Raw genomic sequence first — 14994 nt, 5'->3', positions numbered from 1 at the left:
ATGCAATTTATTGTTCTATGTTCTTGAACAAAATAACACATCATGCTGTATAATCTCTAATGATAACAGCTGATAAATTTGAAAATTGGTGATCTAGAACCCCATAAAATGACGATTTTGCAATGCATCACGGGATTGTATCATGACGTGTATTATTGACCGTACCTTGTATATGCTCATTCGTTCACTGGTTCACGAAAACGAAATAACAGTTATTTTTCCAAGTGGCAGGTAACAAACTGTTCCAACGAATGTGTTACTCAACAGATACTAAGCTTGAGCAGTAGAAAGGTTCTACAGCGAGACTCGCCTGAGCATATGGGCTTGCAGTCGCACGTCTGTACACTGTTCGCCAAGGCATGTGGGCGAACCGGAACATGTCGGTATTTTGTCGAGCTCAAAGGCGCCTCGGGCGAGCATTGACTGCACGTGTGGACGCTTTTTGCTATACTGGCGAGGCAAAACGTAAACATAGAAGGCGCCATAACTCACTTACAATAAAATAGGTTATGACAAATCAAATTGTGATCCAATAACGAATATTGTAAATTGTATGATATTTGAAATTTTGTAGGATATGTAAAGTCTCAAATATTTGAAAGTGTTATTTCCAATATGCTATTATAAGTTTTAGATAGCTAGGGTATCTATAGTGAGATTTAGGCTCAACTCACACTTACGCGACTCTGTTCGAGAAGAGACCCGACTCTATAGTGAGGTCCACGTTTTAATGACAGTATTTGATTAACTTTGATGTTGCTATCCTTGTCTATAATTTGACAAGGCAGGTAGTACTATCCTTTTCTAGCTCCGCAATGATGCCAAATCTGTTTTTGACAGTGTAGAAGTATAAAAAATTGAGGCAGAGAAGAGGCAACACTGTTCTTCTATCTCTATCCACTGCCATTATAACGTGGACCTCACTATAGTCACTACCTCCGTAAACAAAGCCGTAGTTCGTTCGTGTGACGTCAGCACAGGTAGGGCTTCTATACCAATAAAAACTCTAGCTGATATAGATCAGCTGAAATCAAAGAATTTTTATTGGTTTAGGAGCCCTACCTGTGATACGTCACACGAATACACTACGGCTTTGTTTACGGAGGTAGTGCTCTAGAGTCGAGAGCAAGTGTTTTCAAATGGGGAGACTAGAATCGACTGGTCTGAGTGTCACCATTTGAAAACACATGCTCTCGACTAGAGTCGAGACTCTTCTCAACCTGAGTCGCGTGAGTGTGTGTTGAGCCTTATTCAAACTTTTAGTATTCCTTAAAGGCAAATCTTGAAGCTAATCTTTTGGAGAATATTGTTTCATCTTTGTGTATGAGCAGAGTTAGTTGAACGTGTAAGCAAAACATTGAAAAATTCAACTTCCAAACCACCCTCATCCCCTTATTAGCACAGAGGGTGGGGTTGGGGACTTTCGATATGTTTACCTCCTCACTACCTTAAACAGAGCTGCAGGGTCGAAAATTGTCTTCCAAACTTTTCCCTCTATACCCTTCTCTGATCATTCATTGCCTGGACTAATTATACAATCTCTATCCAATTGGAGAAATATTAGCCAAATAATTATAATTAGTAAAATTATTATAATTATTAAATAATATAATAGTCCATGCTATGGCTCAACTCTCACTTACGCGACTCAGGTCGAGGAGAGACTCAAATCTAGTCGAGAGCATGTGTTTCCAAATGTTGACACTCAGACCAGTCGACTCTAGTCTCCGCGACTGTCACCATTTGAAAACACATGCTCTCGACTAGAGTCGAGTCTCTTCTCGACCTGAGTCGCGTAAGTGTCAGTTGAGCCTTAGTATAACCAGATATGAACTAAATCTATTGTTTCACTATGGTATAGGAATACAACTCTATGGCCATATAGATTAGATTAGATAGGTCAATATTTAGATGAACTGAATATATGGGTTCTCTATGGTATTCTATGTATTTTTGGAGGAAATAAATTTGATTTGACTTGATAAGAAAAACTTGAACAATTTCAGGGCAATATCAATTGTGCCTGTGATATCCAAAGTATTTGAGGCCATAATGCAAGACCAGATATCAAATCATTATGAAAGCTTTGGTATTTTTACTGAAAAACAATATTTGGCTTCAGGCCATGTATCAATTTCGTACTAGTAATATTTTCCATAAGTTTAGTATTTCTAATACCATAAGTATTTCTCTAAGTTTCCATACTAGTAATGCAGTTACAAGTTTGTGAATAGGCTAGTATTGTTGGTGATTTGGAGAAGGGTCTTTCTGTTAGCTTTAGGTCATAATATCGGGGCACCGAGCTTTGTTCGTTATTTTTATTTATTGATAAACAGAACAGAATTCTCTAAAATTATCGTTTTTATATTTCACAGCTGGCTATATGTCATCTTATGAATTTTGGGGATGCGATATTTTCACATACTCACTCGCTCACTCACTTTTTTACTATCCACAGCTGTTTCAGCCAAGGATTATCCTTTTAATGTCGTTCAGCGAGTTTTCTCAAGGATGAGACCTAGTGCAATCAAATTTTCATATCATAAACCTACTATGTTCCAAATCTCGTGAAAATCGTTAGAGCCGTTTTCGAGATCCGTTGAACATAAATAACCAGATAGAAATATATTAAAAAATATAGAAATTGCTTGCTTAATATAAAAGGATTTATAACAATGAAAATGTCATGTCTAAAGCTTTCGATACTGTACTGTTAAGCATAACATACTCTTGGTAAAAAACTGTCTTATTATGGCTGCAATTCCAAATCAATCAATCTAGTTGTCATATTTAAAGGACCGCAACCAGTTTGTTCACAGAGATGGTCAATTCTCTAAGGGCGTGAAGGTTTATTATAGGGTCCCTCAATGAGGTTACTTGGACCAATACTCTTCAATATATATATATAACTTACTACTTCTGACCAGATCATCAAAAAGTTTGCCCCAAAATCCAATCGTGAACCCAAGTCTCTCCCAGCCAACCACCCTGTTGAAATATTCTGCAATTTACTCCTGAACAAAGTCAGCTCTAAAAAATTCATTGAATCCCTCAATCACTGAACACCACAGATTACATCAATGAAGCCAACCTTTAAAATTTTGAGGTATTGTTCTTGATCCCAAACTTAATTGGCAACCACGTGCAGAGTGCATCAGTAAAAAAATAGCAAAGGGACTGTACTTGCTAAGAAGGTTGAAGTTTAATGTAGACATCAATGTATTATTGAATGTGTATTTCTCTCAAATACAAAGTTTACTGTGCTATGGTGTACTATTATGGGGCTCTAGTACTCATGTCTCAAAACTTCAACAAAAAGCAATTAGATTGATTTGTAATGTTAATATGAGGACCCACTGTAAACCTTTTTTCGCCCCCTGTGGGTTGGGGGAGCTTTGAGTCGAACATCGTACTCAAGAATGATTTGAAAACCGGAATTTACTCACAGTATCCCTGCTTGCGTAGGAGGCTACTAAAAGGGACCCCAAGGCAACTCCAGAAGTTGCCTTGCCTCCAAACCAACTGGATCTGCCCGAGTTTTGGAGAGGCAAAAAGAAAAACCCAAGATACCAGAGATGGGTGAAGCTCCAGACACAAATGTTGGTCAATTGGATCTACTTGGGAACACAATAACCTTCGGTTGACATGTGGGGTTCTTTGAACCTTTGGATCCTTGAATCCGTCCCTTCAAAAATAATAATGATAATAAACCTTTTTTTACAAATTTGGGAATAACAACAACTGTCTATTCTTTCTATATATTATTTGGTGTTAGTTATGTACATAGTAATCTGAATTTTTAAAAATTGAATAGTGACTTTCATGAATATGAAATCAGAAATAGGAATAATATCAGAGTTCAACAGCTCAGGTTCACTACTTCACAAAAAATCTTCTGTAGGCTACACATCTGTTAAAACTGTACAATTCATTACCACTAGAAATTAAGGCATCGCCTCTTACATTCTTTAAAAGGAAATTAAAAACTGTACTGAAAGTTTATATAACGTACAAGAATTTTATGTAGGCTAGTTGACAGGACCAAATATTTGTATGTATTAATTGTATTATGTATTATCTAGTACCTATTTTTGACGTTTATCAATGCATTGTTAACAATGTCTATGTTAATAAAGATTCTTATTCTTATATCCTTATTCATTAAAAATTAACAAAAAATCATCATCATCACGATCCTTATTATGTTAGACCTAATGAAGAAAGTGAGACACCTTCCAAGGCTGTTACCAAAAATTACCACAGAATGCCTTTTTCATGACATTTGCGCCCGGACTATTTAGCGAAGGCACACAGCAGCAGACGGACGTCTGCAGAGGACTTCAGAAATTCGGAGGACGAAGAGAAACTTCCTCGAGTGGAATTTCTCCTTGAATTTTGCAACGCACACAGACGTCCATCTGCCTCCATAATATTTCCTCACTGCCAAATTTGTGCTGAACAACATTTCGCGGGCTAATCTACTGAAGCAGTTTGCTTTGCATCCGCTAGATGGTGGCAGCGTGCATCCATTGAGTGGTGGGGTGGTGGCAAGTGGTGCCAACCTAATCGGCCGATACGATAAGAGCAGCGCGATTACGTAACGCGGCGGAATGTCGTTCTGGAACTGGTACGGTTGGTGAAAGTGGCCGGCCCCCTGTCGTAGAGGGTAGAGCTTCTCACTGGCGCACCGCGCTCACACCAATATTCGTTTATCGGGATCGGGCTGTGGAAAAGGTGACAGGGGGTGTTGCGGCGTTTTCCGTGTACCAGTGGCAGTGTGTGAGTGTGTGTTGGTGATTGATGCGGGATCGCGCGGCCGAGATGGATGCCGCCGCCGCCGGCCCTCTTCAATCTTCAGTCCTCCTCCTAATCGCGAACGCGCCGCCGGCTAATAATCGATCCGCCACCCTAACCTAGCTGTGCCGTGCTACAAATTATAACTGACTATTTTTTACACATCTCGTTTCTTGTCTTACATCGTTCTTCTCTTATCATCTGTGATCAGCTGGTGGTATCAGACTCCCACCACAGTCATAGGGAGACCTGCGCCAACTACCATATACACAACAGGTAGGTGAGCGCATCCCTCGACTGAAAAAACGTCATCCATTTCACTGATTTCAAATATAATACATAATGCATTCTCGGCTCTGCAGCTGATGCCAGTACTCCATTGCAATGGAATTAGTACTATCATCTCGTCATCAACAACCAATAAATTTTTATTATTCAAATTATAATCTATACTTTATGAAATTGAACTCTTATTAATCATGATTACTACGAGTATTTTCAGTGCAAGGGAGATTAGTTGAGGATTATCTCATTATGAAATTGCTACGATTCAATTTGTATTTATGTATGAACATTAGTTATTTGTATAATTTTTCCATCACATCAATAAAATAATCCTTATATTAATGGGAAATGATTACCTTATCATAGAAGCGATTTAATTTTTAAAATCATCAAATATGTTATTAGAGTTTGTCTAATGTTCAATTCTTTTATTTTCAAGACGCAGTTGAATATATGAGCCTAAATTAGTAATCAAATCAAATAACTTCTGGCAGGCTACTTGCATCATAATCAATTTAGGGACCTGACATTTTTAAAATTGTCACACTGTGTTATTGGATGGCCACGTTAAACTGTCGGTCCCGACTGGAGTATGACACTTGTAAGGTTTATTGACGGCTTAATGGATCTTATATTAAGACAAGGTGGGACCCTCCCGCAAGGGACTCCCCATCAACAAAAGCAATAGAAATTTACGTTTTTGCTAGGGATCTGATGATATACAATAGCATTGTGAAAATACATACATCATATTAATGAATACACACACCATGATTTTATGGTGATAGGAACTGATTTCCGGCTCTCATGTCATTGCAGAAAATTCGCAAAGTAACGCATGAATGATAGCGACAAGCCAGAACTCTGCTATATAAATACTCACACGCTATGATACTCTATAGTATTTTTATAGCAGCTTACATGAAAATAGTTTTTCGAGTTTGATGAGACCATCATACATCGATGTTGAGTTTCAGGATCCCATTTTTATTGAAAAGGGAAGAATGTAAATTATTTTCCTTATTCAAGCATTCACCACCGATCTGTAAACTACTAGAAATTATTAAAGTTTTTTCAATAATGATGATGCCGGTATAAGTCGAAGTAAAATGAGAAAGTGACTGATCATAAAAATTTATACCAGATGAAATGGGAATTAAGCCCATGTGTGATTTCTGGCTGAAGTTACGAAGCTGCAGACCTATTTCTAGGTTAAAAACCGGCTCTTCCATATAAAGAATGACATAATTCTTACTATGATATGAGAAGAATGATAACCTTTGATGAATATGTGAAAATATAAATAGGAGATTGCAGTCTTGATACTCCTATTAAGAGAACTTTCCAAAGTTTTTGATGTTACAGACAAGAAAAATCAATTTGAGCTTCACTCAATGCTCGTTCTAAAGAAGGTTCTATATCTGAATTCAAACAACCTTATCTTATATACACACCCACACATGTTGAGATGTGAGTAGGACTAAACTACGATCTTATGAAAACGGATAAAATGCTCGTATTACTGAAAACACTGAAATCACGTAGCCTACAACCCAAAATTCATTATATTTATGCTTTAATGCAGGAATTTCCTCATGACACTATATATTCAATGTAAGTGTAGTCAACTTTTGTCGTAACTATCGATATAGCGTACTTTATAGAGCTAGATCAGCCAAAACATGAAAACAACATTTCTTGTTTTTCAATTTTGATTGAAATATCCTCTTCAACTAGAGCTTCTTCAACTAGCTAAGGTACCACAGCAATTATTTCAAGGAAGGGTACGTTAATAAATACGAACTAAAATAAATTTAGAGTTGTCTGGTAGAAAATTCCTCTAGTAATATCTATTTACTGTATAAGCGCATCGAATTTGGACAGCTTTCGTGAAATGTACAAGTGATAAGGTAAAACCGTACATAATTTGATTATATGCTGGTACGCTTGATATCTTGCTTTTATCGCTGAACGAGTAACTGCACAATAAATACTAAATCGTATTGATTTCTCACTCTCGTGTCATTCAAGTAATACAGCTAATTCGATACAGTATGCTACTTCAAGCTGTTTGGTTTATTTGAAAAATTACCACAAGTCTAGTGTAATTAGAGAAATAGAATTTTCTCACGTTCATAAAAGTCAAGAAGAAAAAAGATTATTCAATTAATAAGCAAATCCAACACTTTTTCGATTCTGTTCAGAACCCAATTTTGGGCACAAACCCCTTCCAATCCTAGTCGATATAGCACAATCGATGAAAAGTATTATATGAATACTTTTGTTTATATGGTAGGTGTTTTAGCCTGGACCAGACTCTAAACTCATCTCACCTTACCTTTATAGTGATTGGTCAAAAATCATAAAACGGATGGTTCCCATCGTAAAAACCGTCAGTTTAACGATCGAAACAGCCTTCTACTTGATACCTGATCATAAGGTTGGGTCAATTTCGTGATTCCTGGTGCAGTATACTGGGTATGAAAATTTAGAATTTATTTCAGATTCGAGAGTTTAGATGTCACTCACTTTTTCTGATAGATATTTTGTGAACCATAGTGTTATCAAGAGTGAAGTATTAAGGCGACAATCGACAACTTCAACAGCCACTTGAGAGATTTTTCAGCGAGAGGCGATGGCGAAATCGTTTGCAGGTATTGGCTGGTTGAGAGGCGGCTAAGTTGTGTATAAGTACGAGTATCAGAAAGAGATACATGACCCACATTCGTCGAGTGCTGCTAAGTGAAAGTACAAGGCGTTTTATTACAGCGCGTGAAATCCAGCGAGTTGCCCAGCAGAAAAGAAACTGTCATCGCCGGTTAACGCTTGCTCACCAGTTGCCAGTTGGCCTAAGTCGATATCGATCATATTCTGTCCTCAACAACTCTCTCCAATGAGGGCCGGCCGTTCGATCAGTGACATTTGAAAATGGGAAATATGCTGGGCTGCGTTCACTATGATCAACTTTGACCTGAAAAATGTTTAGTGGAAAATGAACAATGTTTAATCTACAAGATGCAATTGATGAAATTATTTTTATTTGCATAACATTAAGAAAACCTAACAATAGCAATACAATGAATTGAGAATATAGAATAATTGATTAGCCTACTGATCGAAAATGGAATCAATAGAATGAATTGTAGAAGAACGACTTACAGACTTAGAAGACTTACAGTCGAAGAACGACTTAGAAGCCATTACCGGTAGTGAGAATCAAATGGAATTTTGACATTCAGTTATTTACTTACTTTATCCGGCTCTGAAGTCCTGGGTGGACTTTGGCCTCCTCAACATAGCACCTCCATTCTTCTTTATCCTGTGCACTTCGTCGCCAGTTTGCCACGCCCAGCTCACGAAAGTCACCAATCGTATCGTTCAGCAATCTTGTCCGTGGTCGACCCAAGCATTCTTTATTCCAGCAGTGTTGATGGCACCCTCTCATCACTCATTCTGGCTAAGTGGCCTAGCCATTAAATCCTTTTGACATTCAGTTATCATATCGAATATTGGATTATTGCATATCATTCATTTAATATCCACCTAGCAAATTATATCATACAATGAAATTAAGGTTTTATAGTAATATGAACAGCTAATATGCGTTGTAGAATGCTCTCATATATGATGTGGAAGTGGATGCTAAGAAGAATAATTACGAATCGTGGTAAGCAGGTTCAGCAGCTAGCTTAGATGATGATGTCAATGGAATGAATGGATTAGATATAACGAATATCTCTAAATCGATCTCACGCTTTGTCAACTGCTTTTCTTTAGAAATGAAGGAGATGAGCCACAGAGTAAACGGAGGATATTGCGCACTGAAGATGAATCTTCTCTCATCTGAAGGAACTTTTTCATGCGAATCAAGAACATGAAGCTTTAGAACATATTAGCGCTTTGATTTTGCATGGTGCCCAGTCTTGGTTGCTTACTGTTGAACTTGGGAAAACACTGGAGACAACTAAGACCAATGTAATGTGGACAAACGGTATGGTCTTCGCCTGTATCAAACAATAAGTGCATGGTGCAAGATATTAAAAGTATCATTCTTTCTTTAAACTGTATTGAATCCTATTTCTTCGTTGAATAATTTTTTGTTCCTGCATGTTAAATAAAATATTCCAATGTGGCTGAGGTTGGACCAATCAAGCGAATCATCGTTCTGAACAAAGTTTAATGTTAATAAAAGACAGTTTAAGAGATCTCAAGCTATGTGAACTAACAGTGGATTCATACAGTTTTGGAAACATGATTATTTATCATGATTATCAGAAGTAGGGAAGTCTATATATATTTTATGTTCTAGCTCTGTGCTCGTTTGGTCTGACGCTCTGACCCCAACCTTACAAGAAACACTATGCGTAATATAGAAGCTTATAATTCCATAAGGGTAATATAGCCCAAATTATACCATATAAAAGGTCTGGTGTAAGTTTATGGATGCTCTCAGATTATGAAATGCCACCCATAGCTTTATCAATAGTCTAAACGTTTTTTTTTAAATCATCGCTCTCTTATCTTTGAACTTAATTATTTATCAATCCACTTTAATAAAACATTAATATTCATCGAGGATATGATGAGCTTTTTGCACTTTTTTATACATCCTGTAAAAAACTGAGAATGTCATGCTGATCGCTGTATCTTGTGTACCTATTTTTTATTGACAGCAAAAAGAAGCAGACATTTGGTAGATTGTGCTGTCCTCATGCTGCTTAATCTGTGTCTTGTACATGCCAAGTAGAGATGATGGCCCAATGAAGGCCAGATAGCACATTGAAAAGCCTGATTGTAAACAGACAATGGCCACCGCTCAATCCAATCACCAACTCAAACAATAACGAAAGAATCACCAATGAAATTCTGTTCGACAAAACAGCACGAACATCAAACAATAGATGAAATCCATCAGCGGACGGTCTGATCGCTCGACTTCCATCACGGAAGAAACAATCAAAATTCGTGTTTGCTTCACTTACGGCGAGGGTTGTCGCTTCGACTAAGTTGATCACTCTTTTCCCTCTTCAGAAACTCTTCTATCTCATATCTTTCGAGTTGATATGTGGCCAAGTCAGATTGTACGATGCACGGGTACAGAGGGAGCAGAAACAAGTTTTCTATCGGTTAATAATAAAAAATGAAAGATAAAACTACGAAGAAGATTATTCAACGTTTTATTCCAGACTCATTGAAGAATCTTAACATCCACATAAAGGTCCAATTCCTAAGAGACGATTGTAATGACTTTAGCCACCCACGCTTTACCAACGGCTGGAGTCACTGTTGTCAACATCATAGACTGCGATAATAATATATTATATACTATAGTAATACTATTATTATAATATTATACAGAGTGAGTCATATGTATGGGAACCCTTCAATAAATTGAAGACTGTTGTAGATATAATACTGTAACTTTCAGGATAAGTTATTGGTCAAATACTCTACCTATAGACGTACAACTGTACTTCAACCCCTCATAAGGGGGTGACTTTGGGGTTATAACTCGAATATTTTAAATGTGAACACCCATTGTTTGGTACATCATTTCAAAGGCATTTCTAAAACAAGAGAAAAGGCATCAATGAAAATGTTCTATGATACTTTTGTCCAAAATGGCGGCTGATTGAAGTATTAGTTTTTAGAGAAATGAGGGGTTGAATATAACTTTAATCAGCCGCCATACCCACCAAGGAAGGGTATACCAATGGCAGATTCGCAGATATTAATTTACAATTCGAGCCTATTTTTTCATATATATATATATAGCATACTATTTTTTTCTCTTAGCACAGATCCTTTGAGTACTCTTAGGCTTTCAGCTCAGAGAGAAATAGATTCAGAGAAACGTCATCAACAAAAAATATAAACTAATTAGGTAAGATGGAAATTTCAATCCACGCTTGAAATTGAGGTGAACAAGTTTGGATTCGGTGTAAATTCCAGCTAAAAACTGAGCTGGAAAAAGAGTATCGATATCTCTAATACGAGCAAATTTACAAGAAATCAATTAATCATGAAATTCTGTAATTAAATTTTGATGGAATACAAATAATATATAATTGGAATGACATTTCGAGAGGTCAAAAAACTTTGGTTTATATTTCTTTGAATCAACCGGAAATTGATCAGGATGGCAGTAAAAGTTTCAAGATGATGCTAAAATTGAGTGTGGATGCCAGTTGAGTTGAACAAGATCAAAAAAAGAAGACTGATATCGACGGATGATGTGGATTTACAAGTAGACAACAGCCACTGCGGTACTCAGGAGGAAGGCAAAGGCAAAGGCAATGTCGATGATTACCAACGTTAGGTGAGCCGGTTGAAGCTGCAAAACAAATAAGAATGATGAGAGTTGGAGGTGAACTGAGAAAAGGCGGCTTCTGGATCAAGGTTATTCTGTGAGGAGGAGAGCTCGTCTCTCCTTTGCTCGGCTGGTAGGTCAGGCTGGACTTATTATAGCTACTCCTACTGGAAACTCCGCAGCAACCATAATTTCAGTCATCTGAATCTTCACCACCATCAATTATCCTCTAATTATTAAGTTTTGGTCAACGGATAATTCATTTGCCTACCCAACGAACATTGAGCGTTAGATTTGCTCACTCTGTTGTTGAAATAATTACCAAATCTACAAACAAGTAAATTTCCAATCGAGGCTAAGTGAATGAAGAATTTTTATAGAATTGAAAATAAACTATGATGAACGTACCTTCTTCGAGCTAGTTCTACTACTATATTGAGTTTTTAAAGTTGTTAATTGAGTTGGTTTGAAGATTGAGTTGTCGAATCACCTGTGCCGTATGTCGCCAATGCGTCTTACAATACAAGTTTGGAAATTGCAGTAGGATGAGAAAAGAGACATCGGAAGACCGAGGAAGCGGTGGACACTGGAACAGGCTTCCCACGCCTAGTCCATGATGGATGGATGATGATGATGATAATTGAGTTGTGAAATCTTTAAATATAATTCTTATTATGCAAGGGGTGGAATCGTTTTATAATTGGCTTTGAAAAATAAATTGGAGAGAGACCCGATAACCGAAAATTATCACTCGTTAATTTTGACTTCCTTTAGATTCACATCGATGTATTGCAGTTATTTATAGAGAGTATGAAACACTCATAATACCTCAACAAATCAACAATAGACTGTATCACTGATTTTGAACTTATATTTTCCCTATTTATTCATGCTTAATCTGCGCACATAAAACAATGCGAATAAATGGTCTGAAGGTGAACATAAACCATTTTGAATTATGAAACAGTCTGAGAGAGAAGACATGTCACACATTTCCGCGTTGATGATCAATCTATCAGCTACCAGCCACAAAAAGTCATCTTCAGAAGGAAATAATAATTCATTGCTCTGTTCTCTGTAACACATTTTACTTATTGATGGTGATATATGAGTATCGTAACGGGAAAGCTTCACAAGTGACAGATGTAACAAATCATTTCAGTCGACAACTGGAGTTAGATATTTTATTCAAGAGATAGAGCAGAGTAAACAAATTCATTTTTAAATTCAATACCAAATATTCAGTTGTAGAAAAATGTTCGTGGAAACCTAGCATCATTTTCCCCAAACAGTTCCAGCATTGCTTCAATACAAAGTAAGTAGCTTGTAATAATATATCTTCAGGTCTCATAATTTTAGAGACTGTTTGAATATATTTTCAACATTCAGTGAGTTCTGTTCCAATGAGACAAACATAAATAAGTTACAATTTTCATCAATAATAATGAATTGTGATATTTGTTTACTAAAAATTACTTGATAAGCGGGTAGAAATAGAACGGTCGTCGTCACGAAAGCTCTGATTGAACAAAAATCAATAATTAGAAAGATGACTCTTTATCGTAATATGGGGCAAACTTGAACTTATCATTAATATGCGATGACCCTGAACATCGGAACATTTCAAATGTTGAGCAAGCGTAGTGTATCCTAATGCTTACATTATTAGGTAGAAGGTCAACTATTATTATTATTTATGCTCGATAATTTCTTCTTTAATTGCTCAGTGAAAGATTAATCTGGCATATTATTATCTCAAAAACACTCATTTCAAATTAGAATATGAATAATCATTTTTGTTTAAAATGGAAACTTGAAAATGGGAAGATAATGAAGAAAAATAAAAAATAATCTGGCAATATTTACTTGAATTAAACACATAGAACAGTTTTAGGGATTAATATTCAGCTACTATGCTGAGGATGTTATTAAGAAAAATGAAAATCATGATAGTGAATTATGAAGAAAGTCGGTTCATCAATGATAGCCTACGAGCATAGGATTTTCAAATACTGATTCCCATTTTAGGACATACATTGATGAAAGGACGAAAGGCAAAGAGCTAATATTCACGTTAATGAATTTCTCTCACATTTCGTACTCTAAGCAGAGTTGTTGCTAGTGGTCCAGTCACTATACAGTATACATTGGTGCATGCAATTTATATTGTAGTTCTGATTTTATTCTTTAATATATTATTTGGGTACATAAGAGAAGTCCAGAACCAATTTCTTCATGCAAAATTTCCTTGTGCTAGATACAGAATGGCCCAGAAACCTCGTATTTTCGGCTCATTTTCCAGTTTTCAGCTATTTCTGCCAAATCTCGTAATCGGACAGAAAAATTTGCTCTCGCCTTTTTTTAGATTATAAAATGATGAATGAAATGAGATCATTCGGAACTCTCTATCTCCAATGAGTATTGAGTAATGATTTTTCAAAAATGAGTGAAATTTGAAGAAAAGATCAATTTTGATGAAGTTTAGTTTTTGATCAACAGTATCTTCCGATTGTCACCATTTTGTCCCTCTGGGCGTATTTTTGTACTCTACAATGTGAGATCAGGTAGAGCGCTCTATCTCATATAAAGTTCCATGCACACCTGACAACAATGCTCCTTGTATTGTGAAAAACACCTAATTTTCAGCTTCAACCACTAACATCAACTACATAGTCTTCACATTGATATTTCGCACAATGACATAAGTTCATGAGATTATGTTCTATGAGAATCACCCGTTAGATGCACTTCATTCCAGTATTTCCTAGTGGAGAGGCGCGCTTAAGGACACCTCACGGATCAAAATTTCAAACACTTATTACTTTTGACACAATGCTCAGATTTCATCGAACTACACTTCATTCTTCTCGGCTTGTCAAGGCGGTCCAAAATCATGCATCATAAGTCAAATTCGGTCGAAAAGTGGAAAATTTATTGTTGAGTGTACTAAAGCCCATATTCCAATACACAAAAAATGGCCAATTTCTATATTCAAAGCTGCATGTCTTCTGAAATACTTCTGTTAAAATTTCCAAAACTATTTAGGATGTGAAAATTATACCCATCTACCCACTCCAATAAATAATACTTTCAATTCCAATATCATTACAAAGTTACATAAGATTTTAAAAATGGCGATTTCAGTTTTTACATTTTTTTCGTAATTTCAATTTAAAGAGTTTCTAAAACGAGTCTGATATATCATAGAAACTCTCGATTGATTCCAAATTGTAGATAAATTCATCCTCCACGAGCTCAGTTGTCTGACATCCATCTTGAATCACTTTTCCCTATCAAAGTACTGCCAAAACCGTTCATATGATAAAAATATCTACAATTTCCGGATTTTTTCAACAATCAAATCTCACTCTACGAAAATATTTTACCATAAATCGTTTACAGCAGGTGAAACAGGAAATTTTATTGTACATTTCAAGATCAATTAATGATTTTTATATTAAGGGGTTATCGAGATACATAGCTTAGAATACAGAAATTGGCCATTTTTTATGTATTGGTATATGGGCTTTAGTACACTCAACAATCTACCTGATCTCAGATTGTAGAGCACAAAAATTCGCCCAGAGGGATTTTGAATTATACAT

General features: G+C 36.3%; 1 protein-coding gene across 3 annotated transcripts in view; it reads left to right on the top strand.

Moving 5' to 3' along the window:
• The first annotated feature begins 4596 nt into the window (after nucleotides 1-4596).
• Nucleotides 4597-14994, top strand: part of LOC111047500 (solute carrier organic anion transporter family member 74D) — a 59940-nt gene continuing 49542 nt past the window's right edge. For 2 of the 3 annotated variants that reach the window (XM_039423481.1, XM_039423489.1), the window contains exon 1: nucleotides 4597-5070. The gene's annotated coding sequence lies outside the window, so the exon portion shown is untranslated. The remainder of the gene's footprint in view (nucleotides 5071-14994) is intronic. The other variant, XM_039423478.1, reaches the window with a different exon arrangement.

The sequence above is a fragment of the Nilaparvata lugens genome, chromosome 1, assembly GCF_014356525.2.
Source record: "Nilaparvata lugens isolate BPH chromosome 1, ASM1435652v1, whole genome shotgun sequence".
Classification (NCBI taxonomy): domain Eukaryota; kingdom Metazoa; phylum Arthropoda; class Insecta; order Hemiptera; family Delphacidae; genus Nilaparvata; species Nilaparvata lugens.
This window is presented reverse-complemented; position numbering and strand designations above follow the sequence as displayed.